The sequence below is a fragment of the Periophthalmus magnuspinnatus genome, chromosome 3, assembly GCF_009829125.3.
Source record: "Periophthalmus magnuspinnatus isolate fPerMag1 chromosome 3, fPerMag1.2.pri, whole genome shotgun sequence".
Lineage (NCBI taxonomy): Eukaryota > Metazoa > Chordata > Actinopteri > Gobiiformes > Gobiidae > Periophthalmus > Periophthalmus magnuspinnatus.
Window position 1 is genome coordinate 13,166,944 of NC_047128.1, and position 24,606 is coordinate 13,191,549.

Consider the following 24,606-nt stretch of genomic DNA (forward strand, 5'->3'; position numbering starts at 1 on the left):
GATTCTGGCAGTTCACTGAATCACACCACGCCTTCAGTTTGCTCCACTCCACCTGATATTTTGGCACAGCACATCTCTTGTTTAGAGCTCCATGTCCCATACACTCATCCCCACGCTATCAAGCCCACGTTCTCAGACCAACGCTCTCAGTAGTAGCACTGACACGATCTGCCAGCAGATTATCTCACTACTGTAACTACACTACTGCTGTGCTAAGACCAGGGGCCCTTTAATTGCATGTCCTACTTCTCTCTGTCTTCATAATCTGTCCTCTTCCTTTGTGTTCAGCTTTAAACTCCATTATTTCTCACAGGAGGAGGGCGGGTCTCGGGCAGCAGGGGGCAGTAGGAGTCGTGGGGGGCAGGTTAGGTCCATGTTAATGAATGGGATAGAGGGGGAGGGGTCAGAGGGTTATGGGGTGTGGTCTCTGGTCCCAGACACAAACTTTAGAGCGTCTCTGTGGATGTGCTGCTGATAAAGAACTGTCTGCTGTAGAGTTGCCAAGTCTGATTCTTTATTGCTACTTTGGGATTCTTTTTTTGGAAAGTTGATTACAAATTCTGACAGTTTTATGTTGTTTAAAATAAGAAGTTTGTTTTTTTATATAGTCTTTGTTGGGCTTATTTTTCTAGGACTGGGTCTCGTTCTGAATATTTGGCAACCCTGGTCTGCTTCTGTCTGGATCACAACAAGGTTAGTTTATATCTGATATTTTGAGATTTTTGTGTTTTTGTATTTGTTGGAAACTGTAAAACTAAGAACTAGAACTAAAATGAGTCATAGATGTCTAACACATGTTGATACTGTCAGAGAATATCACATTAAACAATTAAATAAGTAGAACAAGGGAAAAAGCTCAGTACTTCTTTGACCTTTCGGTTGTACTGTAGTAGTGGTAGTGTCATACATGTTTGAGTAATCCTGTATCTGAGGCTTGAGTGCTCAGTATTCCTACTTTCACCTACCACCTATCTTCCCCCACTTATCTGTGCTTGCGGATGTTAAAAAATTTAAATGAGTGTAAATGAAAATCTGCTCGTCACTATGAACGTCTCATCACTTCTACAGTTTTGAACAGAAAATCAATCGAGCTCTTTCTATTATAAAGCAGTTTTACATCAATATGATGAGAAAAAAATCTAAAATCATAACTGAAACACAATATGTTGTCTTTAAATGCAGTGCCATGAAAAGAAAAGGAAGGATAAACTGAGGAACACAAATTGCTATTGCTCTAATTCCTAGTGTGCAGTTGGCCTGCTATTGGTTAGGTATCCATTAACCTGTGTATTTGCTGCTTCACTGAACACGTTTAATATTACATGTGTATTTACCCAAGACACACAAGGCAAGGCAAGTTTATTTATATAGCACAGTTCATACGCAAGAGTAATTCAAAATGCTTTAGAGAATAAGAAAGGCATTAAAATCACAATACAACTAATCAAAACATAAATAATCACAAATAAGCATCATAAAATGGTCATTAAAAGAGAAGAGTGCAGAATAAACACCTTTCAGTCATGTGCACAACTAAACAGAACCATTTTGAGCCTTAAACATTGTCAAAGTAGAGGCCTGTCTGACATCTTCAGGAAGACTGTTCCAGGTTTTAGCTGCATAAAACTCAAACACATTGTCCATGTTTAGTTTTGACTCTGGGCACCAGCAGTGCGAGAGTGCGAGATTATTCATATGGCACTAACATATCAGAGATGTTCTTTGGTGCTGGGCCATGGAGAGACTTGTACACAAGCAGAGCTGCTTTAAAGTCTATTCTCTGAGCAGAGACCAGAGCACAGGACTTATGTGCTCGTACTTCCTGATTCTAGTCAGGGCTCGAGCAGCAGTGTTCATGTACTGCAGCTGTCTTAACGCTCATTTCGAGAGGGCAGTGAGCAGGGCGTTACAGTCGTCTAACCCACTGGAGTCTCTCCAAGTCTGGTTTAGACAGTATACCTTTGATTGTTGCAATGTATTTCAAATGGTAAAAAGCTGCAGATGTTATTGATTTGATGTGGCTGTTAAAGTTCAAGTATGGGTTCATTATTGCCCCTAGATTCCAGCCTGATTTGAAGGTTTTATAGAGAGACACTGGCAGTGACTGCTGACACTGTATTTATGTTTCTGTGGGCCAAAGACTATGACTTCAGTCTTGTCAGAATCAGAATCAGAATCAGAAGACTTTTATTGCCATAGTCTGTGAACACAGTTCACAAACTAGGAACTTGCTTCGGTGAAAAAGTGCAACATAAACACACTGAATAAATACAAATACAAATAAGGGCAGTTAAGAGCTCTTCACGGGTGTAAGAGCACGCAGACACAGAAGAAACACACAAAAACAAAAAACACACAGCGCACCAAATCACCAGGGCGACCGTACGTGGCGCCATCTTGGATTTTGTTTTTTTTTGTTTTGTTTTTTTTGTCTGAGTTTAGTTGAAGAAAGTTGTTTTGCATCCACACACTGATCTGTTGGATGAATCCACTGGTCCATATTCACCTGCTGCCAGTGAGACATAGATCTGAGTGTCATCTGCATAGTTGTGGTAGGGCACATTACTGCTGCGTATTAACTGGCCTAACGGCAGCATGTAGAGATTGAACAGGGGACACATTTTCCAATTTCACCAATGTACTTTGCTATATATGCACTATGGTACAAAACAATCACAATCCAATTTTATTGGAAAGTGTCAAAAACCTCATATAAAAATCTAAATCTCTCTCGTGGACATGGCAGCTTTATAGTTTCTAAGCTTCTATTTACCTCATTTTTGTTTTTTGTGTACTCAAGGTCCTGTAACCAATTTTTTTTTTACTCATGTGGGTATTTGAGCAAAATGTGTCTTGCCCCACTACTGTAAACTATTGTCACTACAAACCTTTTTATTGTCCTATAATCCTAGCCGCTTAGCATGCTAGTTCTTAGCCTTGTGGTGAGAGTTGACCCTGGATCCAGATCCAGGGTCAGGAGGGGGGTGCTACAGCCAGAGTCTAAATCTGGAGATTTCCCTTCAAACCGTGCCCCGTCTTATGCTGTATAGATACAGTGTACAGTTACATAAATATTTATTTTTCTTTTATATAGAAGCATTTTATGGAGCTAAATTATTCCCTGATTGTGGGAAAGATGGACTGGCGGGGGCAGTGTTGTGTTTTATTTTTCCTCAAGTGATGCAGAAAAGAGGGAGCCACTGTCTGTGTGAATGGTCATGTATGTTTTGGAGTGCTTATAAACTCATTGTGGTGAATAATTAGGATGTTCAGAATGCATAAGGTAAGTGAGGAATAACTTTGAAATCACTGCAACCTGTTTAAAATGAACTCGTTTTATTTTTCTTGTTTTTACAACAGTAAAAATCAGGTACTGCACCTTTAATTGAGGTGACGCAAATTATGGAATGACGTATTTTCGAGAAAGTTCCTATTCAGACTCAGATGCTCTGAGCTGTTCTGGGAGTTTAGTTTGTTTTTGCGTTGCAGTTCTTAAAGTGGTGATGTTATAATCTGCATAAATAGTGCTTTGTGCGTTTGTGTTCAGGGATATCATTTGTACAGATGACAGGTTTCTCCATTACACCACTTTAATATCCATTCATCTTTTTTTGCAAATCAGCACTTTACTTTGCAACAAACCCGTGTCCTCAGCACATAGTCTAATACTGCAGCCATGTCTCCTATAGTGTATAGTGTTATTTTAAATGAAACACTAATTGTATGTGACAGCACGTCTCAAGCTGTGGGGCAGGTCCCACTGGGGAAAGGAAGGTGTTTGAAAAGCTGAATATAAGCTTCATCATTTTTTAAACTACTTTTTCAAAGCGCTGTACCTGATTTTTACAGTCTTAAAAACATGAAAAACAGAACTAGTTCATTTTAAACACTCACTTACATTATGAATTCTCAGCATTCTAGTTATTCACCGCGATGAGTTTATAAGCAAGTTTCACAACACTCAGAGATGGTGCAGAGTTTTGCCATCACGGTAATGCTAACAACAACTAGCATGCTAAGTGTGCTCTTCCTGTAGATGTACATAATACACAGTGGACTTTTTCTGACCTCAAGAGCTTATACATTATATCTGTACTGGGCTGAGACACATCTTGCTCAAATGCAGGGGATATTGCATATTTATAAACTAGAGTCTAAATCTTTAATATGGTCGAGAGCGATTGCCTGAGTGGCCTTGAGAATGAAGCGTCTTGCCCAAGGACACAACAACAGTGTACTTCGTCATATGAAGCTGTATGGATGCGGTGCCTCCTTGAAAAGTCATGTATTTATAAAGTGTGTTTTCTTTTCTTTCTTTTTTCTCTTTTTGGTGTCAGCATCTTCCCGTAAAACCAAACCTCAGCACAAACTGTAACACTGCGATTTATGTTCTGTCCTCTGATTTATTTATCTATTCTCCCTATGCTTTGTGTGGTACAGATTGAGATGGTTTGGTACAAAGGAGGGACAGTGAATATATGGCAGTAGCATGTGGTGACTTTTATGGGTAGCCAGGCAGACTTGGGTTGGACATCAATATTTAGCCGCTAACAATTTAATAACACCACTTTTTTATACAAACTACATTGCAAACTCTAATATTTATTTAACATATTAAATACGTATATACTGAGCCATATGGATTCAAATTAGAGAAGCCAGACAGACCATCCAACTACTGGGGTCCCTGATGCTGAGCTGATAAAACGGGCTAAACATGGGACGGATTGAATCTGGGGATTGGAGGTTTAAAACTCCACAAGAATATAAGAAGACCAAAAGAGAGACTCCTAAAATCGAAAAGAACATTGTGCAGGCTGCATCTGACCTCAAAGACGCTGTTCTTAATTATTATGAAATTCAATCAGGATTTGAGTATGAGGACAGGAAGACTTTTCTAGATTTGGTCCAGAAAATGTTGGATTTAAACCCAAACAAAAGGATCAGTCCAGATGAGGCTCTGCAGCATTTCGTCATCACAATGAGCCATTCAAACACTGCATTAGGGTTACATTTTCAACTCCATTAATTTACTCAACATTGCGACAAATCTGAGTTAGAGCTGGACATGAGCACTCAAACTAAACAAAAACAAATACTGTTACCTGTACCCTCCCCCTCTATATTATTGGACAGTCCAGCTGAGTTGAGCAAATCAGAAGAAGTTAGCAGCAGCTAGATCATCATTTCACTACTGATTCAGAAAGTGACTTTTTAGATTCACGACTCACTGAAGCCCATTGTCCAGGACGGACATGACACTGCACCATTTTGGGGTCTGCGGAAACAGAAATTGAAGAGCTCGACTCACAATAAAGTAATGACTCTACTAGACACTGTCGCTGAAAAGGTGAAATTACAAAGTCTTTGGTTATATCTACAACACCAGCACACAGGCAGATAGAAAGTGAGAAGCAAGAATCACAATGAAGTAAAGGCAGCATTTACACCTCAACTAGAGATGACTGGTCAGAAGGAGAAATCCAACAAAGTTTAAAAGATGACTACCTCCACAGTGGTACAGCAGTGACCCAGTATCCTTTGAGGGGGGATTAGGATCAGACATTTTAACTGAGGAGGATGGTTCAGGAGAAGAAACATCCACCATCTTTACAGAGGGGTCAGAAGAAAAAAGTCCACTTATTTTAAGAGCTGATGACCTCCACAGTGGTTCTATATAGAGCATTTTCAAAACAATAAAAGGTAACATGGTGATCTAAATATGTTATGTGTTTGCAGTTAACACCGTTTAGAAGAAAGTAACTCCCCTCTTTAAACCTTTTCTGTCTGACTTTGCTGGTAAATCCTACATAATAGCAGGTTTCTGTTGTTCAATCGATAGCAGGTTTCTGTTGTTTCTGTTTCTAGATAAATTACTCTGTTTGAATTTGAAAAAGTTTACATTTGAGGAAGCGGTTTGATGTCGTGTTTTCACAATATGGTACAGAGGAGGGACAGTGAATATCGAGAGGATGCAGAGGAGAGGGTGAGATGGAGGAGAGGATGTAGAGGAGGAGTGGAGGATGTAGAGGAGGAGCACCGGAGGATGTAGAGGAGGAGCGGAGGATGTAGAGGAGGAGTGGAGGATGTAGAGGAGGAGCACCGGAGGATGTAGAGGAGGAGCGGAGGATGTAGAGGAGGAGCGGAGGATGTAGAGGAGGAGCGGAGGATGTAGAGGAGGAGCACCGGAGGATGTGGAGGAGGAGCAGAGGATGCAGACGTGCAGCAGAGGATGTAGAGGAGAAGCAGAGGATGCAGAGGAGGAGCAGAGGATAGGGAGAAGCAGAAGATTATTTTTGTTCTTCTTGAGTTACACGTTCTCTCTCTCTCTGTCTGTGTGAGAAGTGCCAGAGGAGGATAAGCCTAAATGAGCTCACTGATCCGTACACTACAGTATTTTACTCGACTCCTGTTTCCCTAAAGCTATACTCTGTAACATTTATACTGTAGCTTTCTCTACTTCTATGTTAACAATTGTATTACATTTTTAACAGGCCCATATTACACTATTTTCTGATCTATGTTATAATGTTGTTTCCTCATCACAAACAGACCTGGAGTTGTGTTTTGTTTCATTCACACATGTTTAACACACAAACCCTGCATATTTAGGCTGAGTTCTTCTCTCAAAAAGAAAACACTTCATCCCACCTTGTGATGTCATATGGTAATACAGGAAGTGCTCCACTGTGTTTTGAAGATCCATACACCTTCACTAGAATCACTTGGATAATTTTAGACCTGGGATTACCAGTCTCTTCTAAACAAAAGGTGAAAGGTAGTTATTTGTCCATCTCTCCTCCCCCTCCCTCGCTTTCATGTTTTCCCTCGTTCTCTTCTCACCCCTCTCTTCTCCTCTCCATCTCCCTTCCTCCCGCCCCCCCTTCTCTTATTTTGTTATTTTGCTTTGTCCCTCTCTCCTCCTCCTTCACTTTCTTTTTTTTACCATCTCTCCCTGTCACTCCGCCCCTTTCCTCTTTCATTCTCTCTATCCTTACATTGCCTTTCCTCTCCCTCCTCCCTCCCTCGCTCGCTCCCTCTCCTCCTTGTCTTCTCACACCGCTCCCCCTCCTCTGTCTTTCTCCTCTCTCTCTTTTCACACCTCTGTTCTCATGTTGCTTTCATGACTTAAACACATTTTATCCCTGCATTTTAAATATACTGTTCATGCTTGTGTAAATGTACAATAATAATGCTGCACTTAACTCATGTCACTGCCTCACAAACAACAGGAGAATAGGGTCAAAAGGTCAAACTGCTACTACAACTACTACTACTACTACTACTACGAATACTGTTGCAGCTGTTACTACTACTAATACTACTACGGCTTCTACAACATCCACTAAAATGGACCAACATTTGGGATTTGACTTGAGCCCTGTGACTTGCGACTCAACTCAACTCAACTTCTCCTCAACTAGATGCTTAACTTTAAAGAAACAAACTGAAACATGTCCCTCCTCGCTCATGTGTTTCGTATCAGGGATGTAACAGTAAGTGAAATACTGCGATATCGTCTCGACAGATGTCTCATAATAATATTGGAGCTGTTGCAATAAATTGGATTACAAGCTCCCTTGCTCAAATGCTTTGTTTCGCTGCAGCAACAGCTAAAAAACAAAGAGAACTACACAGACCATGATGTTTCGTTCCATTTCAGTGCAGACTACATGAAGTCGGCACTAAAATCTTAACTCTTTGGATTATGACAGTAATGATTCACACAAGAGTAGTACATCTACAGTTCTGTTAACTTCTCAACATATTGCAAAAAAATATCGCACTGAGATTTGGATACTGTTACATTTCTATTTGTAACCATGTCTATTTGTAACCATTTAGATAATACAGTTTACTTTAAAAAGCGTATAATAAGAGGACTGAGGACTGAGGACTTGGACTCGACTTGCCTGTCTTTGACTTGGGACTTGACTCAGACTTGAGGCCAGAGACTTACGTGAGATTTGCAAAACACTACCGCCACTCCTAGCATGACTATGGCTTCTTTTACTACCCCTACTGCTAATTCTGCTATGAACACTGCTAGTACTAATACTATTAATGCTTTTTTAATTCTCGTGCTACTACTGCTACTTCCCTTACTCCATAGCAGAGAAGTTCGTAACAACAAACCAAGATATAAAATGACTGTTACTACTATTGCTGCTTTTACTACCACTACTACTATTGCTCCTACTGCTACTACCACAACTGCCACTACTGCCACAGGGATGGAATCCAGAATGCAGTGACTTTCCTCCCTTGCCCCACACAGAGCTGCAGAGGTGCGTGCCTAAAGGCCTGATAAGACTTTATAGTTTGGAGTAAAGTGAAAATGTGCACACGGCGAGAGGCTAATCTGCTTCATAAATAATGCACAGAGCGTGTGAGCTAGCGGTGCAGAGAGGGAGCCTGTGCTAGCAGCGTGGAGAGTCTGGGCTGGTGCAGCGTGGAGACCGCCAAATGGGTTAGTGTGAATTTCACTGTAAGTCGTTAAATATGATAGATTTACATTTATAATATCATGGATATTTTTGTCTTTCTAGCAAGATGATTTGGAATAGGCTTACAATCTGAAATAAAGGTGCACTACTACTGCACATCGAATCGGGTTTGTGAAGTTGTAGTGTATTGCTTTGTATCATGCTTTTTGCATATGTGTGGAGAATTGCCGTGTGGAAGCGTGATGACGTAGGCTCGTGGGTGGAATATTGGACAGACTCTTACACCTAACTGTAAGGAGGGTTCGAATGGTTCTGGGAGGAGATCGCTAAATTACTCAAACATGCATGGATGGCATATAAAACCTCTTCAGGCATGTTTTTGATAAGGAAACAATGTTATAACATGGAAAAGATAGAAAGGACCAAAAAGCCGATTTTGCATATTATCCCTGATTTGTTGTGTTTTTATTGCCAAAAACATGCATTCCACTGTGTCCAGGCTCGCCTCTCTACAGATCTGACCTGTAACTAGGCCTGATGGCCTCACCTGCTTGTTTCCATGGAGATGCATCATTTTGTGTAGCTATTGTGGCATATTTTTCACCAGAAAAAGTTACACAATGTGGATTAGCATGTAAGCTAGTGGCTAACAAAAGCTTTGACAGGACATTCAGTTAGCTGCCATAGAAACTGCTTTTCTAAAGTTGTGTGGAGCAGACATGAGAATCATCCTTACTGACTGAAAGAAGTGGAAATACAAAACGATGTCCTTCATAAATGTCTGTTTTTATTTTAACGAGGCCCCATTTCTACAGAATTAAAGCTATTTATAATTTCATTAATGTTTGTGCACACGCTGCTGCTCGATTCAGTATAATTAAGCCAATGTTTTGGTCCCAATCTAATACTATATTTAACATAATCAACATAAATTCAATCCCGTAATGAGGATACCCTATATGAAGAGCGGATACTTCCAAGGCTAATTACTACTATTCTACTACTACTACTACATTTATCTACAGAGTGCTATCGCAACACAATCGACTTGCATCCCGCTCATGACACTACTGCACATCGCATCAGGTTTGTGAAGTTGTAGTGTACAGTTTTGTATAATATTTTTGGGTGAGTACTGGACAGAATCATACAGGTTCGAGTAGGGCCCTGAAGCCATTAGATGGATGACATATAAAGACTCTTCAGGCCTGTGTAATCCCTCAGTTGCCCAGGTATCCATAGTAACTCAATCTAAAAAAAACCAAAAACTAAACTATTGCACATAATGTTTTCAGATGTTGACATGTTAGATATGTTTTAGTTTTGCTTGTATTTTCAGCACATATTTGGACCTCATTGTTCCTCTAGTCCTGACTCTCTCCTGCAGAGCGCTCAGTACCAGGCTGCTATCGTGCTTTCTTCAGTTGTTTACACGGGTCACTCTGTTTAAAGTCTGGCCTTGTCTTCAGATCTGAGCTTGTGTCTTTGTATCTAACATTTATGTGTTGTTGAACTTCTACGGTCTGAGCTGTTGGCACTGAAGTGATACCCCATAGTTCACCCTCCCCTCTCCTTTAAAGTGATCTGCAAATAACTTTGCCTGTGTGTCAGATGCTCACTTCCGATTTGGAACGTGGTGGCCAGTGGGTTAGCTACGTACATTTTAGTGCTGCAGGTATTGATTATTTTAGCAATGGAGTAATCTATTGATTATTTACTTTGATTAAGTGATTAATATATAATAATATATAATTATAATATTTATATAATATATAAATTTTTTACCTTTCATAAAATATACCATTAAGCATATTAGGGTGCGCTCACAATAGCCCAATTGGACTGTGCCCAAGCACGTTTCTTTTGGGACTTTGGCTTGGTTGGAGGAGTTGGTCAAAGTATGGGATGGTTGCTCATGTACGTGCACATGCACTATTTGTGTTTACAAGCCCTGTTTTGTGCCTGAGAGGATAAAGGACAAAAGGAAAAAGTGAAGGAACTCTGCTCCAAAACTTATGTCAAACCTGTGCTCACGTTCAGTACAGACTGTGACAGACAGAAGTCCTAAAGCCTCGTGTCCTGTTGTCTTCGCTGCTCCACACTGTTGGTTAATCCATAAACTCATAGAGGGGCGTATCACAGCAGGACACAGATCTGCCTCACTGTTTAACCCTATAGCGTCGGATCCTATCGTCGGCGATAGCGCGCGGATGCGGACTTTCCAGCAGTGTAACTCCGCAACCAGTCGTGCTCTCATGTAAATTCAAACAGCGTCTCAAAGCGGAGGTACGGGGCTATTTAAATATTTTTCTGTCAGTTACGGTAATCTGCCTCTGTTGCTCCGCGAAGGTGACGAATGAGAGCGCGGGGGCTGCGGGGATTTTCCCAGTCATTTATTCGATGCGTAAAAGAAAAAATACGGATGAAAGTGTAAAATAGAAGTAGATGTGTAAAAAAATGCAGTAAATTCTGATACTTCCTTTTAATATGATTTTTATGGCTAACAAAAATAAAAAAAAGTCTAGGTGACCTATACTGGCCTTAAAGGGCAGTATTTCTGCCTCTGGTCTTAATTTCACCACAGTGTTGTATAGCACTGCTGTACAACATGTAGACAAGTAGCTCTGTGTGATGACGTCACCGAGGTGTGGCTCATTCGGCTGTGCAGGTGCGAGCACAAGCCATACTCTACGTAATCCTGCTTGACCACGGCATAGTTCAAAAGTCCGAGTGTGGAGCTAAACTCACTTCTGGGTCTAAAACACACATGTCCCTCACAGGCTGCATAGCCACAGTAATTTTGGAAGGGGGTCCTGAGATATTTTTATTTATTTATTTTCCAAGGAATGTATATAAAATTTAGCATTTATCCTGTTGGCCTTTGCCACCAACATAAATAGCCTCTTGACCCCCGCGATCATGTGTAAAAAGTAAATCAGACCACAAGAAATCATTTCATGCCACAATTTGAGGACAACTCTCTACCTGTGCCATAGACACACACACACACGACTCAGGCAGGCATCACATGAGTCAGAGTAACAGAAATAATGAAACTCTCCCTCTACACATGAAAACAATGTCCCCACTCTTTTGGTCAACAGGGTGTTTGCCAAACGTAAATATCACTGTTTAACATCATAGCGTTATGGCAGCAACACGTAGCCTATTGGTCTTTATCGATCTGAGTGCACTGCCCTCATGTGTGTGTCACTGCTGACCACACCTGTAACCTCCCTGAACCTAATACATCCATGCCCTGGATGTCCACCAGCAGAATTGGTGCGATGTCTTTATGCACGTCTGTGTCCAGCACATAAACGCGAGCGGCGCACTGTAACTTCATCAGCGATGTTGTCTGGCTCAGATGAAGACACCCACCGCTGTGAGACAGGGGGTACGTGGTGTTCTCACCATCCGAACATTTAGTCCTGATGTATTAGTTTTAACCAAACGCAAGATGTACAAATCAAATCCAGTAAACTTTTAGGGTTTTAGTCTTTTGCGAAACGATCGCCATAAAATGTAAACAGCATCTGTCACTGCTCAGCGCTCACAGGTTAGCGCGCTACATATGAGTGAGCGACATCGACTTCAGGTTTACTTTGCCCAAAGTTTAAGCTTCAGGCAAACAGTTTATTGCAGAAACAATTCAATAAGGTCGTTTTCACACTGCCACTAGTTAGATCGACGTAAAAGAGCATTCGCTCTGAGAGCGGTGCTTGGGCTGGTGTGAACATGATAGTTGCATTCTGGGCCAGCTGATGGACTGGTGGCTCATGGTGTTTGGGGTGAATGATGTGCAGTTTGTGTGAACAAGACCGATCCAAAAGAGAAGTAAACAGAACTAAATCTAGTGTGCACTGGGGCCGCTCCACAGAGCCACTAGCATATGTGAAGACCACCTTAAATGAGTATTTGTTTGTTTTGATCTTATCTCTGTTAGGAATAGATCCAGTTTTGCTCAGGGCAGATGCAGCAACCAAGGGTCCTTCTTGGGGTTGGGGGTTCCCTGGGAATCTAGCACCCCCTGCTAGAACCCCCAGGACCCCTACTTCCCGCGGTTATGGCAGGCTGTGTTTCCGTGTAGTTTCACATGGTTTTAACTAATTATTATAATTAAAAGAATCATTGAGGCAATGAAAAAAAAATCAAAGCTTTTTAGTGATCAAATTACTTGATTTACTCAATTAATCGTTTCAGCCCAAATCCATTTATTAAAAATGTGGTTTGGACATATTCTCATTCATTTTAAATTGGTGAGAACATAAATGATGGTTCTTCTTGTGTTTCCTTGTTGATTCATCTCCTCTGGACTCAAAGTTGTTGACTGAGTGGTCAGACGGAGTAAACAAACTGTAACAAAGTGTAAACATGTTTCTGGACCCATCCTTTCTGATGTGACTGTGGTTTATACTCTGGCTCTTAACACACAAACACTGGGACCCTCGTTCTCTGATCTTTCTCTTTCTTTCATATCTCTTTCATCTTGCAATTTTTCAGACATGCTTTGCAATTATGATTAGATTTGCTTGATTCCATTTTGATATATCTTGCAGCACTAGTAGATTAAAGCATAATATGTCTTCTTTAAAGGTCCTATATTGCACAAAATTTCATCTTGGGAGTTCTAAGCTTTAACTGCTGCTGTTTTCTATTTGTAGCGAACCTGTAAGCCATGTAAACCGTGCTATGATGCTGTTACCTCCTCAATAACATGGAGTTGTGTTTAGTTTCATTCACACATGTTTAAGTAATCCTTTATTATTAGTCTGTCTACATCTCCAGAGCTCAAAATGCTCTGCTCCACCTTGTGATGTCATGTAGTGGTCATTTTCAAGTTAACAGCTCATTTTACCTTTACTTGGTAAGAGATGGGCAATTCCAGGTGTGAAATCATCCAAATGATTCTAGTGAAGGTGAATCGAGTTTAATACCACAATGGAGAACTTGCTGTGTTACCACATGACATCACAAGGTGGAACAGAGGGTTTTCTGTTTGAGAGAAGTACTCAGTCTAAATATGCAGGGTTTGTGTGTTAAACGTGTGAAAGAAACAAAACACAACTCCAGGTCTGTTTGTGATGAGGAAACATTAGAACAGAGCAATATGGAACCTACCTGGACCACTCAGGGATTACACAGGTATAAGGCCACATGGGAAGAGAAAAAGTATTGCAATTTAATGTTGAAAATTGCATGTTTCTTACTAACAGAATCAGTATTGAATATTGAGTCTAATCCTTAGTATTGAAATGGAGTTTGATATTTGACTATCGTGTCAGCACTAGTTAATTCTTGCAGACACATTATTTCCTGCTGTTGTTGTTTTCAGGTCAGTGACTTGAGGCTCTTTTTTGTGTTGGTACTTTTGTGAAAATGTGATGATTATTTTCAGAAATGGAACAGTGTTGACAAAAGTGTGTCTGTGCAGAAAAAAGAGATATGGGTCACCTCTCCTTTCTTTTTCTCTCTTCTCTTTTCTTGCTCTAAGTCCTCTCACTCTCCTCTTTCTCTCCCCTCTTCTCTCGCTCTCTGTCTTCTCACTTTCCTCCTTCTCTCTCCTCTTCTCTCGCTTTCCATCTTCTCACTCTCCACCTCTCCCTCCTCCTCCCCTCTCTGTCTGTCCCTCCTCTTCCTTCTATCTCTCTTCATTCCTCCTTCTCTCTCTCTTTCCCTCCTCCTTTTCTCTGTCTCTCCCTCCTCCTCCTCCTCCCCGTCTCTCTCTTCACTTCTCCTTCACTCTCTCTTTGCCCCATCCTCCTCTCTATGTCTCTCCCTCCTCCACCTCTCTCCACTTCTCCTTCTCTCTCTACTCCTTCCCTCCTCCTTCTCTCTCTTTCTCTCTCTCCCTCCTTCTCCCCCCTCTCTCTCCCTCTGTCTTTCTCTCGGTCTGTTTCTCTTCCTCTCCTCCTCTCTTCTTTCTTTGCCCCCCTCTCCTCTCTCTATTCCTTTCTCTGTCCTCTCTACAGAACTTCTTCTGTAGTTTACTCACACAAATGTAAGGAACACATGTATTACACATTTTCCATCAGTTAAAATGACACATATTACGTGTAAAAAAAAAAACTGCCAAAATTGACCATTTTTGGGACATTTGAATCTCAAAAATGGAGCCTGCTTTAAAACTCATGCTTCATTTTGTCGTTATATCAGATCCTAAAAATATACGGATATATTTGAAAAAACTTCAAATTTTGCCTAATTCCTCTTCCTGCTTTTCGATAGATTCCTGAATGATTCTTTTTTCAGTGCCTATATTACTTAAAAATGCAAATTAATGGCCAGTGCAGAAAGAAAAAACATATTCTTATCATCTTGTTCTGGTTTCACAGGTGCAGCTGTTTCTTCTTCAAGACTAACTCTGTGGACCTAACCCTGACTGGACTCTCTACTGCCATCTGGTGAGCACACAAAATATATTTAATATCTTGTACAACGCAAATAATTCCATGTGTGTACAATTCAGGGGATACGTGTTAAGTGTGTACAAATATCGCTCTGTTGGATTGAATCGAGGCTTGTTGTTTTGTTGGAAAATACCAGGAATTGAAGTTAAAGTTGAGGGTTCAAAGCTGAAGATGTATTGTTGTGGCAGGTTGTCCTGTCTCCTCCCCTTAGAAAAGAGATTTACATGAGGAATAGACTTGATACTCAAAACCGATTCCGTTACCACAATGATAATAAAAAACACTCTTTATTTAGACTATAGAATGTAATTTTCAACATTAAACTGTAGTACTTTATTTTATATTCCCATGTGACTTTATATCTGTGTAATCCCTCAGTGGTCCAGGTAGGTTGTGACTTTTTTTTAGAATTGATACTTGTAGTCTAGTTTCAATAATCGTTTTAGCATCGATTGGTATCTGATTTTCAATACTTTTGACAAGCTTTTGTGCAGAGGACTGAAGCTGCTCTGACTCTAATGGAAAATGTTGCGACATTATGTTGTATGTGACCTGAGGCGCCACTGTTTACGTCTAATAATGTGAGCCTAGTTTGACCTGAGTGGGCCACCGTAGATGGCCGCGAGCAGGATTACATAAGGCCTTTTCTAAGAATACACAGTGAATCAGAGCAGAGCAGTTTGAAAACGTGCTTTTTTCCCATGGACCTGCAGAGGGAAGTTTAGATCAGCGCTGGTAAAAACAGACAGGTTGGTCAGTGGAGTGCAGTGCTGTTACTGGGGATCAAAACATCATCTTTGAGTTAAAATGCAGATTAAGGAACCACCGATCCCATACTGGTATTGGATATTGTCTCCGATACAGAAAAAATAGCTGGATCAGATATAGGCTTCCAAATATCGGTTCAGTTGATATCCAGGCTGGTCATAAATTGATATAAGACTATTTACTAGACTTAATCAGCCTGTGTTTGAATTTTTTTTAACTTATTTTATTTATATAAAGTTCTTTATTTATTTGAGAGATAAGTAAAACGGAGTTGTGTTTTGTCTCATTCACACATGTTTGATTAACCCTTATAGGCCTTATCACACTGTGACTTGGCCCGGTTGCAGGAGGCAGGTCAAAGCATGGCACGTTTGCTCATGTACACGCACACGATTTGTTTACAAGCCCTGAGTTGTGTGTGGAGAGGGTAAAAGAAGAAAAAGTGCATGAACTCTGCTCAAAACTCACGTTGAACCTGTGCTCACACTGTTGTTTAATCCATAAACTCACAGAAGAGCGTATCTAAGCAGAGTTCATATCCATCTTAGTATTTAAGAGATATTTCATGCCGCTGGACTTTTTTTCTTTGCTGTGTGACATGTAAATGCTGCATGATGACGTCACCGGGCCTCAGTTCAGCTGTGTGTGTGTATGTCAGTGTAGCCATAGAACGCTCTGTATTTCCCATGCAAGAAAGTGGGGGAAATAAAATCGCATTTTCTTCCAAAGAAAATGTTTTGAACTTAAAATTTGATTAATCGATTTAATCGATTTTATTGCCCAGCCCTACTTGTATCACATTGGTGCATCTCTGGTCAAATATCGACCCTACTATCATTATTTGATTTCAGGGTTGATGGAAGGGTTTCCCAGATATCAATATCAGTAATATATTGAAACAGATCTTTTTCCTGCTCTGCTCCAGTCTCTGTGTGCTCATGTGTCTGTCCTCAGTGCAGCTGATTTGTTTTTTAATGGACCTGTCCAGACAGAACCACACGCTTTGACAAAACAAAAGACAAGTGGGTCTGGAAACATATCCTGTCTCCCCGATTTCAGATGAGTGACAGGCAGATTAACCAACCGGAGGTTGTCAGAACAATCTCAATTAGATATTTTTCCCGAGTCGTTCAGCCCTAAAATCACCCACTTTTCCAGCAGTAGTTCACACTTGACCTCCTGCTCCCTCACTTGCCCACAGTCGTTAAATATTCATTGCATAAATCTGCCCTTTGAGTCATAATTGAATTGGAGTTGTGTGTAGTGTTAGCGGTGTAATGCTAGCAGTAGCATTAGCAGTGTGTGGCTAGCAGCTGTTGTCTGTGGCATTTCAGTTTGTCTCTCCCATGTGACTAATGCAAATCCTCGTTTATAACGGCAAATGCAGGAGCAGATTGGACTGTTTAAACAGAACGGCTCCACTTAAGCTCTGCTACATCAGGGTTTGGTCTGAAAAACTAAACTACAGCTGTAAGCTTTGAAAAACGGTCCTTTTTAGTTTAACAATTCATATTTTTCTGTACAAGTTTTTGTTTAGGGAAAACAAGACTCTGTGATGTTCTATGGGCTGAAATGAGGACAGGACCTCATGAAAGTTAAAGATGAGCAAGTACTAAAGCTGGACTTAAGTAAACCAAAACAAGGCCAGTTTCAAACCAGTTCTAAACCAGGACAAAAGTGGAAGAAGTTGGACTATGGCCATATAAATCAAATTAATCAGAAATAAACAAGTCAGACTGAATCTTATATCTTGAATTAAACAAGGTCTAATATTGGACTAAGCCAGATACTAAACTAATCAAGGATCAAGTCAGGATTTAACCCGGTCTAAACCAAGCCTAATGGGAACACTAGTGCGCTGGAGGTACATAAAACATTTATATTTTTGAAGTGTCCTAAGCAACTTCTGAACCAGCTGAGGAAGCAAAGCGATCATATAATTCTACTCTAAAATACAAAGAATCAAACACAGGAGAAATGAAAATATCGCATATACCATTTTTATTTTAAATGGCTTATATTGTAGATGAGATAGTGACATGTTTTTAAACAAAAAAGGGCCCCATGACTCAAAAAAGATGAAAAATGCTGCGTTAAACCAATGCCGTTCCATGTTAGGGATGTGTACCACACTTTGAGACCCTCATTTGCGGAGGTGGGTAGAGAAGCCACAAATTGTATTCAAGTTCAAAATAATATTACTAAGTAGAAGTACAAAGAAGTGACCCAAGAAAAAAGTATTTGGGAAAAGTACTAATCAAGAGTAACTTATAGAGAAACTGTTCGGGCGTAACATCTGATTTATAATTTGAAGTTAATTTCATTTGAAGAGCAAACTGTTAATAAATAATGTAAAAAATCTGGTATTTTCAAAGGACAGACACAAAAATGAGACTAACTAAATCACATCTGAAGGAGCTGCAAAAAACACAAATGTTCAAATCATTTCATATCGTCAACATAAAACTCAAGTCACTTTAGACTTACTCACAGAGGGAAGAGGAACCAAAACGTTTAGTCAAGTAAGAGTACTGCTGGTGTAAAAATACAATTTTAAAAGTTACTCAAGAAAACGTAATGCAGTACTATTCATGCGTGCTCCTTTGTGCTGACGTGTGCACTTTTGCCTCCTTTACCCCTTCGTTCTCCCTGTTCTCCGTGGCTGTGTTCCATAATGATAAGGCAGTTTGCTCCACGTTTCACACAAATGTCAGTGTTTATCTCAGACGCTCTGGCTGCTCTAAAGGCCACAGAAAGGACACGACACTAATGCCACACACACACACATATACACAGACCCGCTCAGCCAGAGGATTACAATACACCAGGCACCACTTCAGAAAGGTTTACAAGATATCTTTCTCATCAGTGACATACCTGGAGTTTAGTTTTGTTCACATGTTTCAGTAATCCTGTGTTTTAGTCTCTCTCTGTGTGCAGTGTTGACATAAATAATAACCTCAGTAGTTTTTTGGGCAGTCCGTACACATACTGTTCACACACTGTAGCGATTATTTTCTATCTTTGCCTGCCTCCCTTCACATTTGGGAGGAGAATCTGCTGCTGTGCTCATGGAATTATAACTCAATATTCAAAAAGTCATAGTGACCCCAAAACAAATGATAATACACCACAAGTGAAACTCTACGGCCCAACCCCAGCCATGACTTTAACAAGCACATTTTTGCACATTTCCCATGGATCGCCTAAATCCCCCAAACATAAACGTGTGTGAGGAGACAAAACACAAATCCCTATTAGGGCTGGGCTCAGATACTTTGTTCCTGTTTGGTACAAGCTGTAAAAGCACTGTAAAAAAATAACTGAAAATGAGGTTTGGTCCAACTTTCGGCTTCTTTGGCTTTAAATGTCTGGGTAAACAGCACTCACGCTTTAACATACGCCTGTGTGTGTGCAACCATAGACCGTATAAAGAAGTGGACTAAGTGAGTGTGATGTAATGCATAGCGTTCAGCAACAGTCAAATGAAGCTCATTGAGAATAGCAGTTATAGGAGCAAATTGGAGTCGAATTCCACATTTGCAATTCCAAGTGCGAGTATCATAGCAACCAAAGAGCCATTCCAGAGTGAGGCTGTTGAACAAAACGCCCTTCCTGCCTGCACCGCTGGCCGAGCAGGGAGCAGGTGCTTAGCAACACTGTCAATCAAACCTGTTGCTAATGCTAGCAGGGGTGACCTGGATGACAGAAAGTGTCTGATTTGTCTGTTATTTATGTTCTGTGAACAATATACAGATATGATACATTGCTTACAAAAGGTTCTGTTTCCCATATAACAGTTTCTCGTCATCACAGAAAACTCAGAAATAGCCGTTACATTTTGGTCAAGGTCATATTTCTCATTTCTTCACAACAGCCTCCTTCATACAGGAGTGCATGACACACCCACTCCAGGAGGATTTTTAAACACTTGTGCACTCTGTTTGTTAGTCTCTACATTAGACTCTGTATTTCTTTTTTTTTTTTGATTCAGCTTTGAATTTTGCTGTACGCTGCCTTTTACCCAACTGTACAATAAAGATCTACAGAACGATTCCCAAGCCTCTGCATCTGTTCTTCATACAACAGAACAGAAACTCCATCCATCCATCCATTTTCTTCCGCTTATTTGAGGCCGGGTCACGGGGGCAGCAGTCTAAGCAGGGACTCCCAGACTTCCCTCACACATGAACACATGGTAAAAAAAACTCTCACAAGATTTATTTATTTTTTTCTCATGTGTGCGCAAAGTTGAGGCAATTTGGTCTCGCAAGACCTTGTGGCATGAGCATAGATCTAAAGTTATAATGAACAGATGTACATTTGATTTAAAAATACATGAATAAAATATATTCGCCATTATAATATTTGTAAAAAATAAAAAATAAAATAACATATAGGTACCGAAAAAAGAACCAGCTATCGATATTGAAAGGCAGGTATTATTACAGTACTGTTATCGAAAATAAATATATAATGGTACCCAGCCCTAGATATGTTTTTAAGCATTAAAATCTGGTTCAATTTAACAGAACTGAATAGAACATTTTAACGCATACAAATGACAGGTCAAAGTTTTGAGTTGGACAATATAATGAAGATGTCTCTTTTATTGGTGCCCCATTGTTCATAATTTACAAGCGTTAAGCCAGATATAAAGTAGTTAGAAAGCTATTAGTGCAAATGAATTAATATGTACTGATTAAAATGCACTGCAGAGTCCATTAGGTGGGCTGCGAGGCTGTTACTATGGCGATATTTAAAAGGGTGCATTTGTGTCGATTGAGCCGCTAAAACAATCCTACTTTTCTACAACACGGTAATTTATTGACGCAGCTCGTATTGATTAGCATAACACATTCTGCTTGCTACATACACTCCATTTGTGAATGATTGATTTCCCATAATTCCATACTTTTCTCGCTTGCATGAGTCACCTCGGCGTGTGTGACCCTTGACCCTTGAATAATCTGCACGTGATATTGGGTGTTATTAGTGACATTTGTTTTATTTTTAAAGAAGGGGGTATTTTACTTTCATGGGGTATTAAGTGCTAACATGTAACGTAACACATAGCGCAATTTCTCTTAACCATATAGCGTGGGGATGCTATCATTTTATTCATTACTGTAACTCCGCAACCGATTGTGCTATCATGTAAATTCAAACGGCGTCTCAAACCAAAGGCATGGGGCTCTTTAAATGTGTGACTGTCGCAGGTGCCGCTGGGATTCTCCCTTTCAGTTATTTGATGCATCAAAAAAATAAGGATGGATATGTAAAATGGTTTGGTGTGTTAAAAAAGGTAAAAGTACACGCTGATACTTCCTTTTACATGATTTTTACGGCTAAAAAAGGAATAAAAGTCTAGGTGAGCTATAATGGTGTGTAGTGTGCTGAGTCCTTAAAGGGTGATAGACTGTACATATAAACGCAAATATGTACTAGCTGCTCCATGTTCCAAATCAGAAGTGAGCATGAGCGCTGAAGTGGTAGCTTTGTGCTCTGGTTGCAATTCATGTTATTTATTATTATTTTTTATTAAACTGTAGCCCCTCTCTCTGTAACTGCTACTGTCAGGCTCGTCATTTTGGTCTTAAAATGTTCGTATAGAGGAGCTCTACGTGATCCTGGTATTTTTATTTTGCTATTTTGTCTGTAAATCAAGATATGAACAGATAAATCAAACGATTTCTTTTCCCGAGGTCGCTCCCGTTAGCGTTAGAAACAGGTTTGATTGACTCGTGGTCGAATTTCCAAATATGGAACTCTGCTCTAAATTTGCCACTATAACTGCGAGCCTCGATGAGCTTCATTTGACTGGAGCCCGACGATATGGGTGATGTCACACTCCTTTAGTCCACTTCTTTATACAGACGAAAGTTAAACTTAAATTTCGTCTTTTGCTATGGATCAGACCTGGACGACTGAGGATTACACAGGCTTCTTTATACAGTCTATGTTATGGACACTCTAGTGATCAGAGGAGTCTTCACACTCATAATGCCCTGCTAATAGAGCGCTGCTAACATACTAAATAATAAGTTTGTAATAGTTTGTTTCTCTTTCAAACTGAAGCCTCTGAACTTGAGAGAATGAGATAAAAACATGACACTGCTTTGAACCGAGCTCTCAACAACGACAATAATAAACGAACCACCATCTCCCCGAAGACTTGCTCACAAACAAAACAGGGAAGGATTAATTAGCGTTAGCTGCATGCTCGGGGTTAGCACACTCAGTCAATAAACCCCAGTCTCTCTCTGCCTCCAAACCTGTGAAAACTATGAGGAAAATTAGTCGGCAGCGTCAGGACAGCTAACGTATCGATCACAAATGTGTAATTATGCTCAAGGCTGTGGTGTGGGACGTGGGGACAAATAATACATGAAATATGGAAATGATGTGGGTATAATGTCCTCCTCAGAGAGACAGAGAGAGGACTGTTTTTCCATGTATTTGAGCAAAGTTTGTTTCGCCCCAGTATACATACACTGTATAATCAGCTCATGAGGTCAAAATAAGTTTGCTGTGTGCAGTCTGCATTTAATTATGAAGTATTTCATTGTCCGATAATCAGGATGTGCATGGTGCAGCATGGGGTCAGCCCACTCTTCCCCATTACCTATGTTCCCAGAGGGAGCATCGGTACCTCCAACTGAAGGTACCGATGTTCCCCCTGGCAGTACCGATGTTCCCCCTGGCAATACCGCGGGCAGTGGGGTGTTCAGTAGGCCTATAGTTCACCACATTGCTGCACACTGTGGGATAAGTTATTGGCAGGACACCCCGCATACAACCAAGGCTGCTTCACTCGCCGTGACACATAGCTCCAAAAGAACTCGAGTGAGGAAGCTGCTACCAAACCCCCACTCTCTGCCTTAACTCTGCATTTTCTGCCCGTGAGGCCCTGGAAGAGCTGAGCTTCATCAGTGCACTTCCCACAATAGCAACACAGCTAGCAGATCTACTAACTGCCTAAGCTGACACACGTATGAAACAATAACCGCATGCATTTTGTAGTCATTGTAGCATTTAGGCTGTAGGCAGTTCATTAGGTTATAAACAAATGAGCCTATCCACAGTGCTCGGAGATGGCTTTTATGCACTGGCACACAGGTCTCCAGAGGGCGCTCTTCACAGAACAGCCCCGTTAAAAAACCTCACTGATGAGCCCTTCTCCAATCGCTTTAATTTCATGATTCCCTCACTATGTATTGGCCCACAGATGCGTAACGTCTCAGTTTAATTGTTAATTATGGCATTATGGAGTCACTGATATATGGATAGCCTACAGTCAATTCTCTGGAATTGAATTTCCTGATGAAAGGGGACATTGATGTACATATTACACAGGGTCTGGAGAAAGCAGATCGTCTCTGTTGTGAAAAAAGGTAGAGGTGTGGTCACCAGTGCTCTAGCTGCCCCCCCTGTCAGACACTGCCTTGGACTGAGGCTACACATCCAGGAAAGTGTATATCTCTATCAGATGACTGTCTGTCTTACCTGATTCCGCTCTCGACCCTGCGCTGGTCCTACAGTGTTGGAAGTGATCTCCACACATGTTCTCATGAGGCTGTTCCACAATGAGTACCCTGTCACCTGTGTGTGAGTGCGTCCACCTTTACCTGTGTGCGAGGGCGTCCGTCTGTACCAGACCTGTATGCGAGTGTGTAAAGCACCCACAACTGTATATGCATTCTTTGTCATGCAGTGTCATTTTCAGGCACTTGTATGTCAACACCAAGCAACACACCAGGCTCCAGGTGAATTTTTAATGCCTCTAAGTCCTGTTAAACAATGAATGCACAGTTACATTAAGTTTACTGTGCGCCAGTTGAAGATGCGGTACCAGGGAACATGGGTATGCACCTGTAGATTGAGCCTCACATGAGTCTCTCATTTGAGTTAAGAGACATGACCTGTCCATGAATGAGAATGAAAAAACTTGTACGTGTTCTCGATCTGCAAGTTAAGCCTCTGGCAACCCAGGTTCAGCTGTGATTGTAGTACCTTTTAAAACTGCTGAAGTGCAGGCTACAGACTGTTCCTTAATGTTCAGTAAAATCAAAAGTGTGTGGGCATAACGGACATAATGTTTTTTCGCCCACACTAGACCTTGATATTGACTTCCAGGTGTGAAAAGTTCAGACTAAAGTTTGGAGTTGTGTCAGCTTTTCTATGGGGACAGTTTAGATTAGCTCAGTGAGGTCGACCGCAGCATGACTCGGGCTGGGGTCATAGGTCAAAGGTCAGGTGGCGCCGCAGGGTCTTACCCTCTGCTCCTGACAGCTCCAGTGTGTTTCCAACTGTCACAACAAGTGCAGTTCTTTCACACACACACACACACACCCCCACACCCACACACACACACAACCACCCCCCCCCCCCCCCCCCACACACACACACACACACACACACACACACACACACACACACTGCAGGGGACATAACATGGACTTTATGGTTTGAGTTAATGTCCATTTTATGTTTTGCACTGTATCTTTTATGGTCTCAAAAACATGGAAAACAGAACTATTTCATTTTAAACGGTTTGCAGTGGTCCAAACTTATTCCTCACTTACTTTATGCATTCAGAGCATCCTAATTATTCACCATGATGAGTTTATAAGAAATTTTCACAACTCTCTGATATTGGAATGTGGAGTTTTGCTCTGACTGCAAAGCTGACAATCATGCTCGTGTGCAAACAAAACAGCAGACAGAAGCAGTTTTTAATGGGAAATCAATAAACCTTTTTCTTGTTGTAGATATTTTTTCTAGAACAAAAATGCAAAAGAACGATCTATGTTTACAGTTTCATAAATACAGCAAATAATGAAAATATATGCCCTGCTTTGCAAAATGTACTTTTCAGAGCTTTTAACCATGTTCTAGTTGTTTCCCTCACCTTTTACTCACCTAAACTTGTATTTGGAGTAGCTCGTGTATGTTTGTTTCGTTGGATTCGGCAGCGTTGT

The 24,606-nt window shown here is 40.7% G+C and overlaps 1 protein-coding gene across 1 annotated transcript in view; it reads left to right on the plus strand.

Moving 5' to 3' along the window:
* large2 (LARGE xylosyl- and glucuronyltransferase 2) overlaps positions 1–24,606 on the plus strand; it is a 131,927-nt gene that overhangs the window by 33,527 nt on the left and 73,794 nt on the right. Inside the window, exon 2 of the mRNA XM_055232108.1 lies at positions 14,783–14,851. The gene's annotated coding sequence lies outside the window, so the exon portion shown is untranslated. The remainder of the gene's footprint in view (positions 1–14,782; positions 14,852–24,606) is intronic.